General features: G+C 42.4%; 1 protein-coding gene across 4 annotated transcripts in view; it reads right to left on the reverse strand.

The window, feature by feature from the left end:
- Nucleotides 1-15,538, reverse strand: part of MDFIC (MyoD family inhibitor domain containing) — a 205,289-nt gene extending 189,751 nt beyond the window's left edge. Inside the window, exon 1 of one of the 4 annotated variants that reach the window (XM_077472104.1) lies at nt 15,143-15,532. The gene's annotated coding sequence lies outside the window, so the exon portion shown is untranslated. Of the gene's footprint in view, nt 1-1,679; nt 1,703-15,142 lie in introns of those variants that run through there. The other 3 variants (XM_077472101.1, XM_077472103.1, XM_077472105.1) reach the window with 3 other exon arrangements.
- Nucleotides 15,539-15,933: the final 395 nt, after the last annotated feature.

Raw genomic sequence — 15,933 nt, forward strand, 5'->3', positions numbered from 1 at the left:
TACTATGGCTCCGTGTCCCCTGATGTAAGAAAAGAAAAAACAAACTGTGCAGCTCTGATCAAAGTTGAATAATGACCTAAATATAGGTGTAGGCCGTTTACTTACCTCATGAAGCCTGACTGAAAAACACCCTAAGATGGCATCACCCTATACTGCCTTGCTGCTAGGACATTGCTAAGAGACTCACTGTTAACTGATTTGCCAGCACCGCACTTTGAAAAGAGGCCATCATATGACATCCTCCCATGCTCGCGCTATATGCACGCCTTCAGACGCAGCTGATCACAGATCGGGGGAAAGAGCCAATCACAGCACCTCTTTACTAGGTGATCAGCAGTGTCCAATCACAGCTGATCACAGATGTAAACAGGATTTGCTGGTTATCGGCAACCCTCCCCTGACGGGTTGTGAGGGAAGGGGAGGCGAAAACCGGCAAATCCACACAGGGGATATCTACACTGATTATCAGTATCCTGATGAACAGTGCAGCCCCAACAGTGCCCACCAGTGCTGCCTGTCAGTGCCAATCGGTGCCACCCATCAGTGCTGCATATCAATGTAGCCTATCAGTGCAACTTCATCAGTGCCTCCTCATCAGTGCCACCCATCTGTGCCGAATATCAGTGCAACTTTATCAGTGCCTCATCATCAGTGCCACCTATTGATGCCTCCTATCAGTGCCCCCCCACCAGTGCTTCATATCAGTGCTGGCCTATCAGTGACACCCATCCGTGTTTCATATCAGTGCAACTTCATAGTGCCGCCTATCAGTGCCACCCATCAGTGTTTCATATCAGTGCAACTTCATCAGTGCCACATAACAGTGAGACTTCATCAGTGCCTCATCATCAGTGCAGTCGATCAAGTGCCGCATATCGGTGCAACTTCATCAATGCCCATCAGTGCAGCCTCATCAGCGCACATCAGTTAAGGAGAAAAATTACTTATTTACAAAATTTTATAACCAAAACAAAGAAAAACATTTTTTTTTCAAAATGTTTGATTTTTTTGTTTGTTTAGCAAAAAAAATACAGCAGTGATTAAATACCACCACAAGAAAGCTCTATCTGTCTCCAAAAAAATATTAATTTCGTTTGGGTACTGTGTTGCATGGCTGAGTAATTAGCATTCAAAGTGCGACAGCGCTGAAAACTGAAAATTGGCCTGGGCTTGAAGGGGGTGTGGAGAGGCAGCCTGGGGCAGGCTTAAGAAGGGGTTAAGAGGGCAGGTACTTCCCCTTCAGACCTGCTTATTGCCATATGAGTTGAAAATGTCAGAGAAGTGTGTTTGGAGAGAGATGGCTGTTGAGCTGTCAAAGCTGAGAGGAGATTGAAGCTGGAAGGATCCCTGTTACCTATGACTTGATCCTGCTGGGTGAGCTTGCCTGAACTAGGACTTTGCTATGTTATATGCTGTGGCTGGGAAGCTCAGCATTATTTATACGGACTGTCTTATACTGCTAAGAAGAGTTTTTGTGTTGTTTGAACTACCTATAAAGACAACGTTTGTCAATTTTTTGTTGATGAATAAAGCCTTTTAAGTTGACTGAACTGCCTGAGCCGGCTTGTAACCCCCTGATCCCTTATAGGGCTTAAAGTGATACTACACAAAAACTCAAAATACTTTCTTCTATGAGCTGTGTGAAACTCCGTGCTCCCCTCCTATGTTTCCACACTCACAAGAGCTCAAATTAACAAGCGCTTTGTATGTAGAACCAGTGGTCTCTTCCTGGGCTTTTTCCACTGCCGTCTTAGTGGAGTAAATGGATGTCTCTTAGTAATGCTCCATCATGCATGCATGCCTGTAATAAGGAGATAAAAGCCAGGGAAAGCTCCATAGTGTAATTCCATTTATTTTTGTTTAAAAAAAACAATTAAGATATGCTCTCATTACACAAGCTAAGATCGCATGCAACAATGTCTTCAGCATGTAATACTAATTTGCGTTCCAAACTCCAGAAGTGTGTAAGCGGAAGTGACATCAGCAAGTCCCGCCCAACGTGTTTTGTCACAATGATAGCAGGCACGGGGCCATGACAGTGCAACCTGCTGCTTATATATCCTGGGTTTGGTTAACCTTTAGTGTGATTCCACTCAATGTAAAAAAAAAAAAAACGTTTGGCCACTTGCAATAATAAAGTATCTTTTTCCTATGTGATATACAGATGTCACAGGGCCCAGCCCTTTCCCAGCCTGTCTGCAAGGAAACAATGCTGCTGCTGGTCACCTGTTAAAAAAAAAACAGGCTTTGGAATACAGAGTAAAAATAAATATCAATAAACTATTTTAAATTGGCATACAAATAGATACTGTATTTGAAATCAAATCTTTATTATTTTTTGACAATAGCATAGTGTGGGCAAATTTCTGCCAGTCACAGTCTGCGTCACGGCCCTCCAGCCTGTGTCTTAGAATACGAGGGAGGAGAAACCCCCATCAATCAAGATGTAATAACCTGCCCCAATTGTGTTTAGCTGGTTAGTGGGCATGGAGCAGGAGGGAGGGAGTGGGCTGTCACCTACCACTGTGTATAAGCCCACATGTATAACTCTATAGTCACATGGGCTGCTCAGATGTCACTGAAAACAGAGCATGTGCAGAGTTGCCACCAACGCTGAAAAATCCCTAGCTAGAGCAGGTAAGTATAACATATTTTCATAAAAAAAAAACCAAAAAACTAAGGTTTACAATCACTTTAACTCTTCATCACAGAAGTGTGCCCTCAAACGCTGAGCTCAGAGCTACTGCATCAGGGAAGAGAAGGTGCATGTGAAGGAGTGTGGATCAGTGAAAGAGCTTGCTCATGTGATGGTGGAGGTGTGCAGTAATGACTAGGCCTCTCTAAGGTCTGTATAAGTTTGTAAATGTTTGTAAATGTTAAACACAGATTCTAATGGGAGTGTTGATTGCCACTTTAACCACATTACTGCCCTCCCGTGTGTGGGGAGTGTGACCACGGATTCATGGCCACCCCCACACGATTGCTCCTGACGAAAGGAAAGCTTCCTCTGCTTCTGAAACTGTAAACATAAGCAATGGAAGTGATGCCATCTCTCCTCATGTCAGTCTTTTTGTCAGGATCCCAAGGAGAGTAGACATCACTGTGAGTTTGCACCAACAGCACACTAACACCAGTACACATGGGTACACAAATCACCCCTGATCACTCCCCCTGCACCCCCTGTCACCACCTGTCACAGTGACACCAATGACAGTTTTCATTTTTTTTACTGATCACTGCATTGGTGTCATTTTGTGACTGTTATAAGGTGTTAGGGCAATTAGTGGTAGGCCCCTTTAAGTCTAGGGTACTCCCCTAACCCCCCCAGTTAACCCTTTCACCCCCTGTCACCAGTGTCACTAATTGATCATTTTTCTGATCGCCGTATTGGCGTCACGGGTGTCGCTAGTTAGTCAGTTAGTTATTTAGGTTCACTGTCAGCTTTTTATAGCGCCAGGTACCCCCATATACTAATAAAGATTTTAACACCCTGATTGCCCCCTAGTTAACCCTTTCACCAGTGATCACCATATAAGTGTTACAGGTGATGCTGGTTAGTTAGCTTGTTCTTTAGCTTTGCTCCTAACTTTTGGGGTGGATGCCCCCATGCTTCGGCATATATATATATATATATATATGTGTATATAAATATATGTATGTATATATAAATATATATGTTAGGCACAGATTGCTTTAAAAAAATGTTATTTTTTACTATTTTTTTTTTTTATTTGTTTGCAGTTATGGTATGTCTTAGGCCGCTTACACACGGGCGGACTATCCGTCCAACTAAGTCCGTCAGACAATCCGACAGACAGTCCGTCCTACTTTTGAATGAACGGACTTGACCACACACGACGAACAGACAGTCCGCTGAAAGCTTGCGCGATGACGTGTACGGCACGTACGACGGGACTAGAAATACGACTTCCAATACACTGCAATGCAACCTTCGGCCGTGTAAATCCTTTCTGAGCATGCGCCATACTTAGTCCGTCGAACTAGCCTACTCACGAGCGGACTGTCCGCTGAAACCAAGTTTGGACGGACAATATTACGGAAATTCCGAAAGACTTAGTCTGCCAGACTGTCCACTGTTCTACTGTAATGTTACTTTGTTAACCATCATTTGCTTAGCAGGTACGACATACAGTTGCAGCTCGGATTTATCTATCTTGACAGCAACAGCGTTTTCTCCCACGATACATAAAGTCGTGACTCCAGCGCTGTAGGAGGCGATTTCACTACCACATTTAAAAACAAAATAGTGTATGTATCATAATGGTGCAGATCTCACTGTTTGTCACAAAGTTTAGAAAATGTAAAAAATAATTTTTTTTTTTTATTTTCTGTCTTCATTTTCAAAAACAAATGAGAGCTGTAAAATACTCACCATGCCTGTCAGTATGGGTATCTACTTTCCAAAATGGGTCATTTGGGGGGGGAGGTTGTGCTTTCTTGGCATTTTATGGCCTTCAAAACTGTGATGGGTAGTGAGGAGTGAAATCAAAAATTTCCACCCTTATGCTGCGTACACACGGCCGGACTTTTCAACAGCAAAGGTCCGACGGAACAAATCCATCGGACAATTCGACCGGGTGTGGGCTTCATTGGACCTTTGCTGTTGAAAAATCAGACGGACTTTAGCTTTAGAACATGTTTCAAATCTTTCCGATGGACTCAAGTCCAGTCGAAAAATCTGTTTGTCTGTATGCTAGTCCGACGGACGAAAACCGACGCTAGGGCAGCTATTGGCTACTGGCTATTAACTTCCTTATTCTAGTCTGGTCGTACGTCATCACGTTCGAATCCGTCGGACTTTGGTGTGATTGTGTGTGGCCAAGTTCATTTGTTTGGAAAGTCCGTTGTAAGTCCGCCGAAAGTCCATCGGGAAGACCTAGTCTGCCGGAAAGTCTGATCGTGTGTACACGGCATTAGAAATCCTGAAAGCGGTGATTGGATTTCGGGGGCCCCGTACGCAGCTAGACTCCCAAAAAGTCCCACACATGTGGTATCCCCGTACTCAGGAGAAGTAGCAGAATGTATTTTGGGGTATAATTCCACATATGCCCTTGGCGTGTTTGAGCAATATATCATTTAGTGACAACTTTGTGCAAAAAAAAAGTTTGTAATTTTCCTGCAACTTGTGGCAAAATATAAAATATTCCATGGACTCAACATGCCTCTCAACAAATAGCTTGGGGTGTCTACTTCCCAAAATGGGGTCATGGGGGGGGGGGGTTGTGCCATCTTGGCATTTTATGGCCTTAAAAAGTGTGATAGGTGGTGAGGAGTGAAATCATAAATGTACTACTAAATTTACGGCTAGGCTCCCAAAAGTCCAACAACAATTGTCCGATGGAGCATACACCCGGACGGACTTTACGCCAACAAGCTCACATCCAGCATTTGTTGTCAGAAAATCTGATCATGTGTACGGGGCATAAGTATTAGAGATGCTTTTTTATAAAGTAGTAATACATTAAAACATTATAGCGAAACCACAGGAGATGACAGCCTCCAGAGTACTACATAGGACTGTAAAAGATAAGCACATTTTGGACGACACCCTTTTTTAAGGTAAATATTGATTTTTATTTGTGCTTATATCAAATATATGTATTAATAATATACAGTATTTATGGTCAAAGCTCTTCAACCGAGACCGATATGAACAACATAAACACATTACAGGACTTACAAAATAACATAGAGCTGAGCCCTGGTCTGCTGGCTGGTATGCCAAAAAGGGGGCATACCCAAGATAAGTATTGGATAAGTGTGGAGAAAAATGTGCTGAGAAGTGCCCTGAAAAGGGGAATGAGAAGGAGGGTATCACGCACCGGAACCCACAAAGACCACATTTGAGTGGTCTGCTGAAATACCCTCCCAGACTCCTCCCATAAATTCAGGCCACCTTACTGGTCTTCTTATATATGCAAAGAGACTAAACTGCAAGTAACTGCAAGTAAGTAGAATAATGATGAATATTCATTGTGAAAAGGTGTTGTATGAGAGGTATTATCTTATGGACCTCACGTGGAAAGAATACTGTAACTGAGCAAGCTAAGTTACAATTGTTTTCTTTTTTTGGATGATCGGTACATCATTGAGTGTTATACTAAGGTTTGCCACACAAGACCTCTCACCGTTGCAAATAGGGTTGCTATGTTTGTTTTTTGTTTGTTTGTTTTTTGTTTGTTTTTATTTTATTTTTATTTTATTTTTTAGGCTATTTGTCATTATTTTTACTTGGTGATCTGGCCAGTAACACACTAAGGGCTTGTTTTCACTTGCTTCAAAACATGGCTTCGGACATGCTTTGTTAAAGCTCTCTGATCGCTAGTCAAAGCCCCTGTTACTAAATAAAATGATTAGCTTACAGTCCTGTTTACACCTTGTTTTTGCTTGGTGCTTTGATGAGGTTTTGATTAGGCTTTGGTGGACCTTTGATGGTGCATTGATGGGACTTTTGTGGGGCTCTGATGGGGCTTCAGTGGATCTTTGATGAGGCTTCAGTGGGGCTTCAAGCAAGCTTTGCTATAGACTTCTATGGAGGATTTTAAGAGGTTTTGAAGCACCACTAAAGCTACATGGGGTGTAATTCTTGAAGCAAAGCCAAAGCAAAAGTGAGGTGTAAACGGGACTGTAAGCTAACCATTTTATTTAGTGACAGGAGCATTGACTAGAGTTCAGAAAGCTTTAACAAAGCCTGTTTTGAAGCATGTGTAAACTGTAAACTGTAAATGAGCCCTTACAGTCTTATGCCGCTTACACGCAGCCGGTTTTTCCGTCAGAATAAACGGATGTTTTTTCCGATGGAGTTTCGCTTGCCTACACACGATCACACCAAAGTCCAATCGTTTAGAACGCGGTGACGTGCAACATGTACGACGGGACTAGAAAAAGGAAGTTAAATAGCTAGTAGCCAATAGTTGCCCTTGCGTCGTTTTTGGTCCATCGGAACAGCATACAGACGAATGGTTTTCCCAATAGGAATTGATTCAGTCGGAAAGATTTAAAACATGTTCTATTTCTAGATCCATCAGAATTTTCAAGAAAAAAAAAAGTCTGCCGAAGCCCACACACGATTGGAATATCCAATGAAATGATTCCTTCTGACTTGTATAAACTTGACTAACAAAATAAAGCTGAATTCCAAGTACCGCTTTTTAAGCAGTTACAGCAAACATTTTTTTTTCCTTTTGGGATGAAGGTTATACTATTTAAGCACCCCAGTGCTTGTAAAATGGTTTGTTCCAGTCCTCTAATGCCACGTACACACGTAGCCGACTATCCGGCGGACTTAGTCGGAGGGCGGCGGCGAGGAAGAAAGCCGGGCTCCTCCGCTAGTACGCTAGTAAAAGAGCTAGAAGAAGATAGTGGAGGAGTCCAGCGAGAAGACCCCCAAAGACGGAAGACCCCCGGAGGTGTGCAATAAACTATTTTAACCCTTGTGTGTTGTGTTTTTTTGTACTTTATTTTACAGGTGAATGGGTAGTGGTACATTGTACCCCATACTCATTCACATAGGGTGGGGGGCCGGTATCCGGGGGGCCCCCTTATTAAAGGGGGCCCCCAGATTCCGATCAGCCCCCCGCCCGCAGAACCCGACAACCAACGGCCAGGGTTGTTGGGAAGAGGCCCTTGTCCTCATCAACATGGGGACAAGGTGCTTTGGGGTGGGGGGGCCAGGTACGGCTCAGGAAGGGGGGGCGCTCACTCGTCCCCCCCTTTCCTGGCCGGCCGGGTAGCGTGCCCGAACAAGGGTCTGATGTGGACCTGGGGGGGACCCCTTTAAGTCCATACCAGGTGGCAGGGCCAGCGACGCATCCCTCGTGGGCCCCGCCTACCTGGAGACATGCTCAAAATGAGCGGACTTTTCTCCGGGCGGCAAAAGTCAGTTCATTTAAAAAGTACGGCGGACTGGCATACGCACGGCCGGATTGTCCGCCGAAATGCAAGTCCGGCAGGAAGATTGGAGTGCAAAAATACTTTCTAAGTCTGCCGTACTTTCGGGTAAAAAAAGTCCGCTGGAGGCTACACACAGGAGGATTGTTCAGCGGACTTGAGTTTGCCGGACTTTTCCACCCGATTGTTTGATCGTGTGTACGCGGCATAACTGGCACTTTGGTTAGACATCTTGGTATGTTAAAGTAGAACTAAACCCCCCTATTCTTCACCTCCAAGGAAGATGCCATCTTAACCGCTGTTTTATCTGCAGTTGCCATGGTGCTGCACATGACACCAGACATTTCATGCCTTGACAGGTCAGTTAGGAGAACAGGCAAATGTGACTGTTATCATTCAGAGCATGACTTGAATGTTACTGTTTTGGGAAACAGTTAAAAAGAACATTCTTCTTTAAAAGAAGTTGAAAAACAACACTTACTGGCTGAATCACCAGGTGAAAGTAAATGAAGAAAAACCTAAACAAAGAATGCAGCCACCACATCTAAGGTCTTAATGGCATGAGTCATATCAATGCATATACAGGCATACCCCACTTTTAAGTACACAATGGGGTTTATTTAGTAAAGCTGGAGAGTGCAAAATCAGACTCACTTTTGCATATAAACCAAAGAGCTTCAAACCCCAGCTTGTTCAGTTAAGCTTTGGTAATAAAACCTGGAAGCTCATTGGTTTCTGTGCAGAAGTGAGCCTGCTTTTGCACTTTCCAGCTTTAGTAAATAAACCCCAATGTGTACTTAAAAGTGAGGTATTCCTGTACCTTTGGAAGGCTTTGTTTATGTGCACGGGATGTACAGGCATTCCATGCATCCCTGTGCAAGCAGTGTCATTAATGTCAAATGGTACGCACTGGCCGCATAGACACAGCTGCTGTTCCCAATCTGACATTTGGGTGGGTGTGGATGTAGGTCCCAAACACACAATATGTGAGTTTGAGGACAGGCACCCACGTCGTGGATGTCCAATTGAGAGTAGCAGATGTGCCCGTGCAGGTAAAACTGTGCATCGCCGTGCAGGTAAATGCAGCCTCACGCGGGTGTATTGATATACCCCACATAAATGAGGCCTAAGAATTGGTAAGCTGCAGTATAATACATTTTTGCTTTTGGGTTTAATACCATTATAAGGTCACCTGATTTGAGGCAGTTGTGTAACTTGCAATGAAGTTGAATAGCCTCAGTTTCAGTGTCCTGGAACCGGTATGCCACAAGGCAGTCAGAGAACGGTAGTGTCCATTTTGCTTATCATTTAGCTTACTCAGCTTAGACTGAAAATCTCATTACTATATGGCAGGGCACAAGGTAATAAGCAGTGTACAAAGGTTGCTTAGTGGTATAAGCTCAGAAGTATAATGACAACATAGGTGTGCGCACAGGGTGTGCAGGGTGTGCCTGGTCACACGCTAATCACCTCGTAAAGCACATATTCCCCATGCTGACCTGGCTCCCCCCCACCATGCACCCACCCCCGTAACTTACCTCCACTCCTGCCCGCTGCTGCTGTGGGTACACAGGGGGGTGTTTCATGATGAAGAGCAGTGAAGGGGCCAATAAATATGTAATTTACCGGCCCCTTCCGTTTCTGGATGAACATGGTGGGTGAGCATTACCAATCACTCACTGTGTTCACTGATAATGGACACATAGAAAATTGTGTTTCCTATGCTTCCGTTTCTGAATAAAGAAGAAGCCACTCATCACAGGGCACGTCGCATGCATTCACAGTCCATTGTAAATGAGGCTGCAGAGAAAGGGACTGGGAAATCTCCGTCTCCAGTCCCTTTCTATGTCTAAAAAGTGAAACATCAGGGGTCAGTTTAGACCCCTGATATTTCACTAAAACCCCCTGACAGGACTCCTAAAAAATTTAAAAATATAATAAAAGGTAAGAAAATAATAAAAAATAAAATAAAATGATAAAAATAAAGAACTACTGACACCGCCCACTGCCCTACTGACTCCAACCTCTGCTTTACTGACACCATCCACTGCCCTACTGACACATATATACAAGCACACACATGCATGTGTGTTTGAGTTTTAATGTGCAATAGACTGCACACACCTATATCTGACAGCCTCCTCCCCTCATCCGATTACACTGCTAGAATAGAGATTTGATTGTGATTAACAGTGGCACTCTCTGGCAGCAGGGGTCACTCTCGAGACCATTGCTGCTTATCACCAGGATCACACAACTTGCGGTGCTGTGTGTCTCTTTGCAGATGCATGTAAACATACACAGCCAATGGTTCAGGTTCACACAGCACCACAGTATTTAGTGATTTATTTTTTGTGAATAAATAATTAATGCTGTCTGGGGTAGTGTATGACACAACCTCCACAGCTCTTCCGTTTTGGTTATAATAGTTAAAGATCAGCACCGTATGATCCCTCTGCCATGGATATGTACAGTATGTGTACAAGTAGCCGCATATGAATACACAAAGCTGCAAATTTAATGATCGGAATCTCGGCCAGCAAAAGGCCAATGAGAGCTTTTCATTGGAAAATGCGACCGTGTGTATGCTCCATCGGTGTTTAGCTGGCCGAATTCCCGCCAGCAAAAATGTGAGAGCATGCCCCCAATGTTCCCGACGGAAAAACTTTCTATCATTTTTTTGTGTCGGAATTGCATAGATTCAACTACGAGATGGAAGCTATTGGCTACTGGCTATTGAACTTCCTTTTTCTAGTATCGTTGTACGTCACCGCATTCTTGACGGTCGAAATTTGGTGTGACCATGTGTAGGCAAGACAGCTTGAGCGGAATTCCGACGGGAAACCCATCAGACCTTTTTCCGACCATAATTCCGTTCATGTGTACGTTGGCATTAGTGATCTTTTAGTACTATGAATGAACAATCAGTACTGCCATCAATGATTCATAATAGAAAAAGAGCAGTCATCAGAGAGGGCATAGAGTTCAGTGCTGGCTTCCCCTCCCCAACAGGAATGGCCATAATTTTGGATTAAGAATGGGGTGGAGCTGTAGCAAAAAATGAAGGACTGATCTGATACCCAAAGTTTGCTTGTCATCTGTGTACCCTCATCACCTGTGCCTTTCTGTTGCTGCCCATTAGCAAGGAACAGTTAGTGGGAAAAGGGCAGGGCAATATGGGAACCAGCAATCAAAGGTACAGTTAGAGCCGGTTCACACTGGGATGACTTGTCAGGCGACTTATCTACCTGACAAGTCGTGTCCCGTTCTGTACAATGGAACCATTCTAATTAGAGTGACTGAAGTCGCTCCTACTTAGAAAAAGGTTCCTGTACGACTTTGGGGGCGACTTGCATTGACTTCTATACAGAAGTCGTTTTGCAAGTCGCCGCTGCTGTCGTGTGCAGGTCGCCTGAGGCAGTCACGCTGCAAGTCGTGCTGCCTCAGTGTGAACCGACACTTAAAGTTTACTTTTTCTTTAGAACACCCTAGGATTTCAGGATACTTCAGAACTCTGCAAATGTAATGAAGAAATGTGCAGTCATGTAACAATGCCTTCTACCGGGACATCTTACTACCTTCTAAACACTCAACAGGTTTGCTTTAAAGAAAATGACTCTATTTTACTAGTAAATGATTCTGTGTCTCTGAGTCATTATATACAATCCAGTTATAATGATACGTAATTAGTGTTAAGACTGCGGCTAACAATGACTTCTTTTCCTGCATTCCAGAACACAATTTCATGAAAATGAACACCAAGTACAGATCCAGTGTAAGCACTCCCAGAATCGTCTTAGAAATACCCCTTTTATTACCATATTCCTTACAGTCACCAAAATGCTGGAATGTTCTTGAAAATTCTTTGTCTGCATTTAGTTCTTATCTCATTAGTACAGTATAAACAGTAACTGCTTTCTTTTTTTTTTTTATAATTTGGTCACATTTGCAGCAGAACAAAAATATTATATATTGCAGTTTAACAATTCCTAAATGTAGTGACCGCATTAGTTTCTTTTTTTCCCTACATTTTTACATAGTGATCCAGCCACTAACACAGCCTAGGGTGTCTCCATTCTGGAAAGAGGAGCAATTGAGCCACTTTTGGAAAGTAGCATCTTCAATCTGGGATTAGGGAAGTGTTGCAGGACCAGATTTAGATTAACCTGACTGTCAAATTAAAGTCAATCTCCAGCTAACACTTTTTGAGTAATTGCAGCAACAGTTTTTTACCTTTTTACCATTGTAAGCACCCCTGTCTGTGTTAAATGGTTTCTCTCAACTCTATAACTTCCACTTTTGCTGGACAACTTTGGTCTGTTGAAAAATTATAGACTTACTGGATGGATCACCAGGTGAAAAAAAAAATGAATGCTGCTACTACATTTCAAGCAGTAGTAAAGCCCACTTTGTGATTTTTACCTACAGGTATGCCTATAATAAGGCTTACATATAGGTAAAATAATATCTCCTAAACGTGCACTGTTTTGGAAATATTCACCCTCGATGCAGCTGGTGACGTCACCGACACATGCGCTCCTAAGGTCCGGCATACAGTGCTGTCACCATACCGTCATCATGGCTCTGGCGAATCACATATTGCTGGAGTGCGCGAACCCAGAAGACAGACCATAGGAAGATGTCAGCGATGACAGGGCAGCGCTCGAGGGTTTCATTCTAAGGTAAGTATTTGATAATGCAGTTGATAATGTGCTAGTATGCTATGCATACTAGCACATTTATGCAATTGCCTTACAGTTTTTTTTTGGTTTTGTTTAGCTGCATTGTTGTTTTTGGGTTTCAAGTTATTGTAAAGTCTTTTTTTTTTCTCTAAAAATAATAATCATGTTATACTTACCTGCTCTCTGTAATGGTTTTGCACAGAGCAGCCAAGATCTTCCTCTTCTTGGGTCCCTCTTCACTGCTCTTGGGCCCTTCTTCCTGTTGAGTGCCTCCACAGCAAGCAGCTAGCTATGGGGTCACCGGAGCGGAGCCTCAGCTTTCTGTATCCATTCAGACAGGGAGCCCCAATTCAGCCCCGCCCCCCTCTCCTGATTGGCCAACTGACTTTGACAGCTGCAGGAGCCAATGGTACCGTTGCTGTGTCTCAGCCAATCAGTAGGATGGCAGAGGAACTTGTGGACATCGCTGCACAGAGAGATGGGGCTCAAGTAAGTGTTAAGGGGCCTGGGGCAACTGCTGCATAGAATGCATTAAAATAAAAAAACCTTCTGACTTTACAATCCCTTTAATACCACTTCAATGAGCATATTAGTATAAAATGCACATGACAAGTATGCAAGATATATATATATATATATATATATATATATATATATATATATATATTAGTACACTGTATAGGAGTATTGCATTTTAGCAATACAATAGCTATAAGCTTTTGTATACTGTATATAAAATGAATGGACATAGAGTATGGCCTTCCAATTGTTCATTATATACACTTCAGAGCTCTTTACATGTAAACCTGTAACTAAACAGTGTTCTGCTTAGATACATTTGATTCTCTGGACTGCTGTATGTTGCCTATGCTCATTATTACTCTGTACTTTGATGCAAAATTATAAGTAAAAATTACGATTCTGAAAATAAATACTGGACATGAAAACTTTTTTATTTTTTGTGTACAGTATAAAAGGAAGAGTAACTCCTGTTTGTAAAGCATGTCTTTACATACACACTTTCCAAACAGGAGTTACTCTTCCTTTTATACTGTACACAAAAAAAAATGTTTTCATGTCCACTATTTATTTATTTTCATAATTGTAACTTTTACTTAAAATTTGCACAAAGTAATAAGATATAGCAATCCAGAGAATCAAACGTATAGTTTTCTATTTAAGCCTTTTTGTTTTATAAATTGTGGCATATTACTTACAAGCTAACATCATTTCATCAAATATGATATAGATTTAAGGACACTTTCACACTGGGGTGGGAGGCGTCGGCGGTAAAGCGTCGCTAAAAATAGCCATTTTAGCGGCACTTTTCGGCCGATAGTGGGGCGCTTTTAACCCCTGCTAGCGGCCGATGAAGGGGTTAATAGCGCCGTCTAGCAGCATTGCTGAAGCACTTTGCAGATACTTCGGCGGTGCTGCCCATTGTTTTCAATGGGCAGGGGCACTTTAGGAGCGGTGTATACACCGCTCCTAAAGCGCCCCAAAGATGCTGCTTGCAGGACTTTTTTTATCGTCCCACAAGTGCACCGCTCCTGTGTGAAGGACCTCGGCTTTCACAGTGGAGTGATAGGAGAGGCGCTTTACAGGCGCTTTGCAGGCGCTATTTTTAGTGCTAAAACGCCTGTAAACAGCCTCAGTGTGAAAGTAGCCTTAGTGATCTTTTTCTTTAAGAGGATTTAGATGGTAAGGCTTCATGTACACTGCTGCTGGTAAATGGACGTTTAGGAGCAGTTGGGCATTTTTTTCAGCTGCCCCTGAACTCTCCTCTGTTATCTGATCAGTACACGTACACAGGGTCATTTTTAGTCATTTCTAGGCAGTTGAGTTTAGACGTATTTTTTGGAAAGCAAAAAAATGCGTTTAGGACGGGTGTTCAGAGGCATTTGAAACACCAAACGCCTGTAAACGCAGTAACTTGCATTTAGCCGCGTTTCGTTTACAGGCATTTTACATTTTTGACTATTTGAAAAAAATAAAAAAAACACGGCTAAACGCGACATTGCTATCTTTCAAGTTAAATCGTTCAGGAGAGGTTGTAAAACGTTCCGTGTACATTAAGCCTTAAGGTTTTTGGCTGTTACAGTCTGTGCCCATTAGAGAAGTGTTCCACAACTATGTACAGTGTATCATAGATTTAGCCAAATATTATAAAGGCCTTGGGCTTCTGATAGGGCAAAGTTTAGTCATTTCTTTTTGTAGAATGCCGTTAGACAATCTGTATATTTCAAACATTCAGACAAATGTTATGTAAGATCCATGATTATTTTAACATTACAGTACTTTTTGGTATTACTTAATCCTTCTGTTTATCCCTTTGCCAATTATGTGTTGTATTTAGAGTACAGTGTCTTTTTTTTATTTTTTATTAAGCATTAGAAAATTGCTGACAAACATATAGATAGAGATAAGCACCCCAATCACACTAACACACACATACACAAAGTATAAAGCAATGCAGTTTTCATAAGGAAGGAGAACATATTTCTTTTTACGTCTTCCCCCCTTTTCGGAATACTGTAGATCGTACTCACAGTTAGTGATGGTGACTGGTCCAGCTGAATTGCCTGCTTTAAGAACTTTGATTTTCCTGTATACAGATGTTTTTTAAGCTAGATGACACATTAACTTGTGCTCCCTCGATAAACAAAAACTTTCTTCAGCTCTTTGGCCCAGTTATATCTTGCTCTGCATGTTTAAACGCTTGTTCCCACAGGGTGAATCACAGGAACACATCACAGCAGGTCATGGTAATTTTTCAGTTCAATGTGTATTCCTCTTCAGCACATACCAGATGTACAGCCACAGCTTGATATCCATACACATACTGCTCCTGCACTCTTACAGTTAGCAGCCATTACAGAACTCTGCTCCAAACTTCGCATACTGTCAGGCACACAAACACCCACACAAGCGCACACACACATACACACACGCACACATACCATCACACGCCATCTAGTGCTTAGCAGCTTATACATAACTGTTTAAAAGACGTAATAGAATTACACACACCCGTTTGACAGTAGATGAAGTGTGTCTGACAGATCTCAGAAGCATTCATTTATATTAATATGGTAAGGAAGCAGGGATCGGTAATTTGTCACAATAAAAAAACTACCTCTAGTAAATCTTTGATTTATTTAGGTCAGTAAGGATTGTACGTAAAAGAAGTGGGACAGGGCTGATCCCCACTTTTTTTTTTTTTTCATGCACAGTTGACTATAAGTTAAAGCAGCCATACAGGGCTTGAATTTCAGTCAATTCAGCAAATTAGACTCACTGGCGGCTCTTGCCAGTTTGACAAAAGTCGATTGTTTAAATT

Source organism: Lithobates pipiens, unplaced genomic scaffold, assembly GCF_037356315.1.
Source record: "Lithobates pipiens isolate NorthernLeopardFrog02 unplaced genomic scaffold, aLitPip1_a1.2 Scaffold_8, whole genome shotgun sequence".
NCBI lineage: Eukaryota > Metazoa > Chordata > Amphibia > Anura > Ranidae > Lithobates > Lithobates pipiens.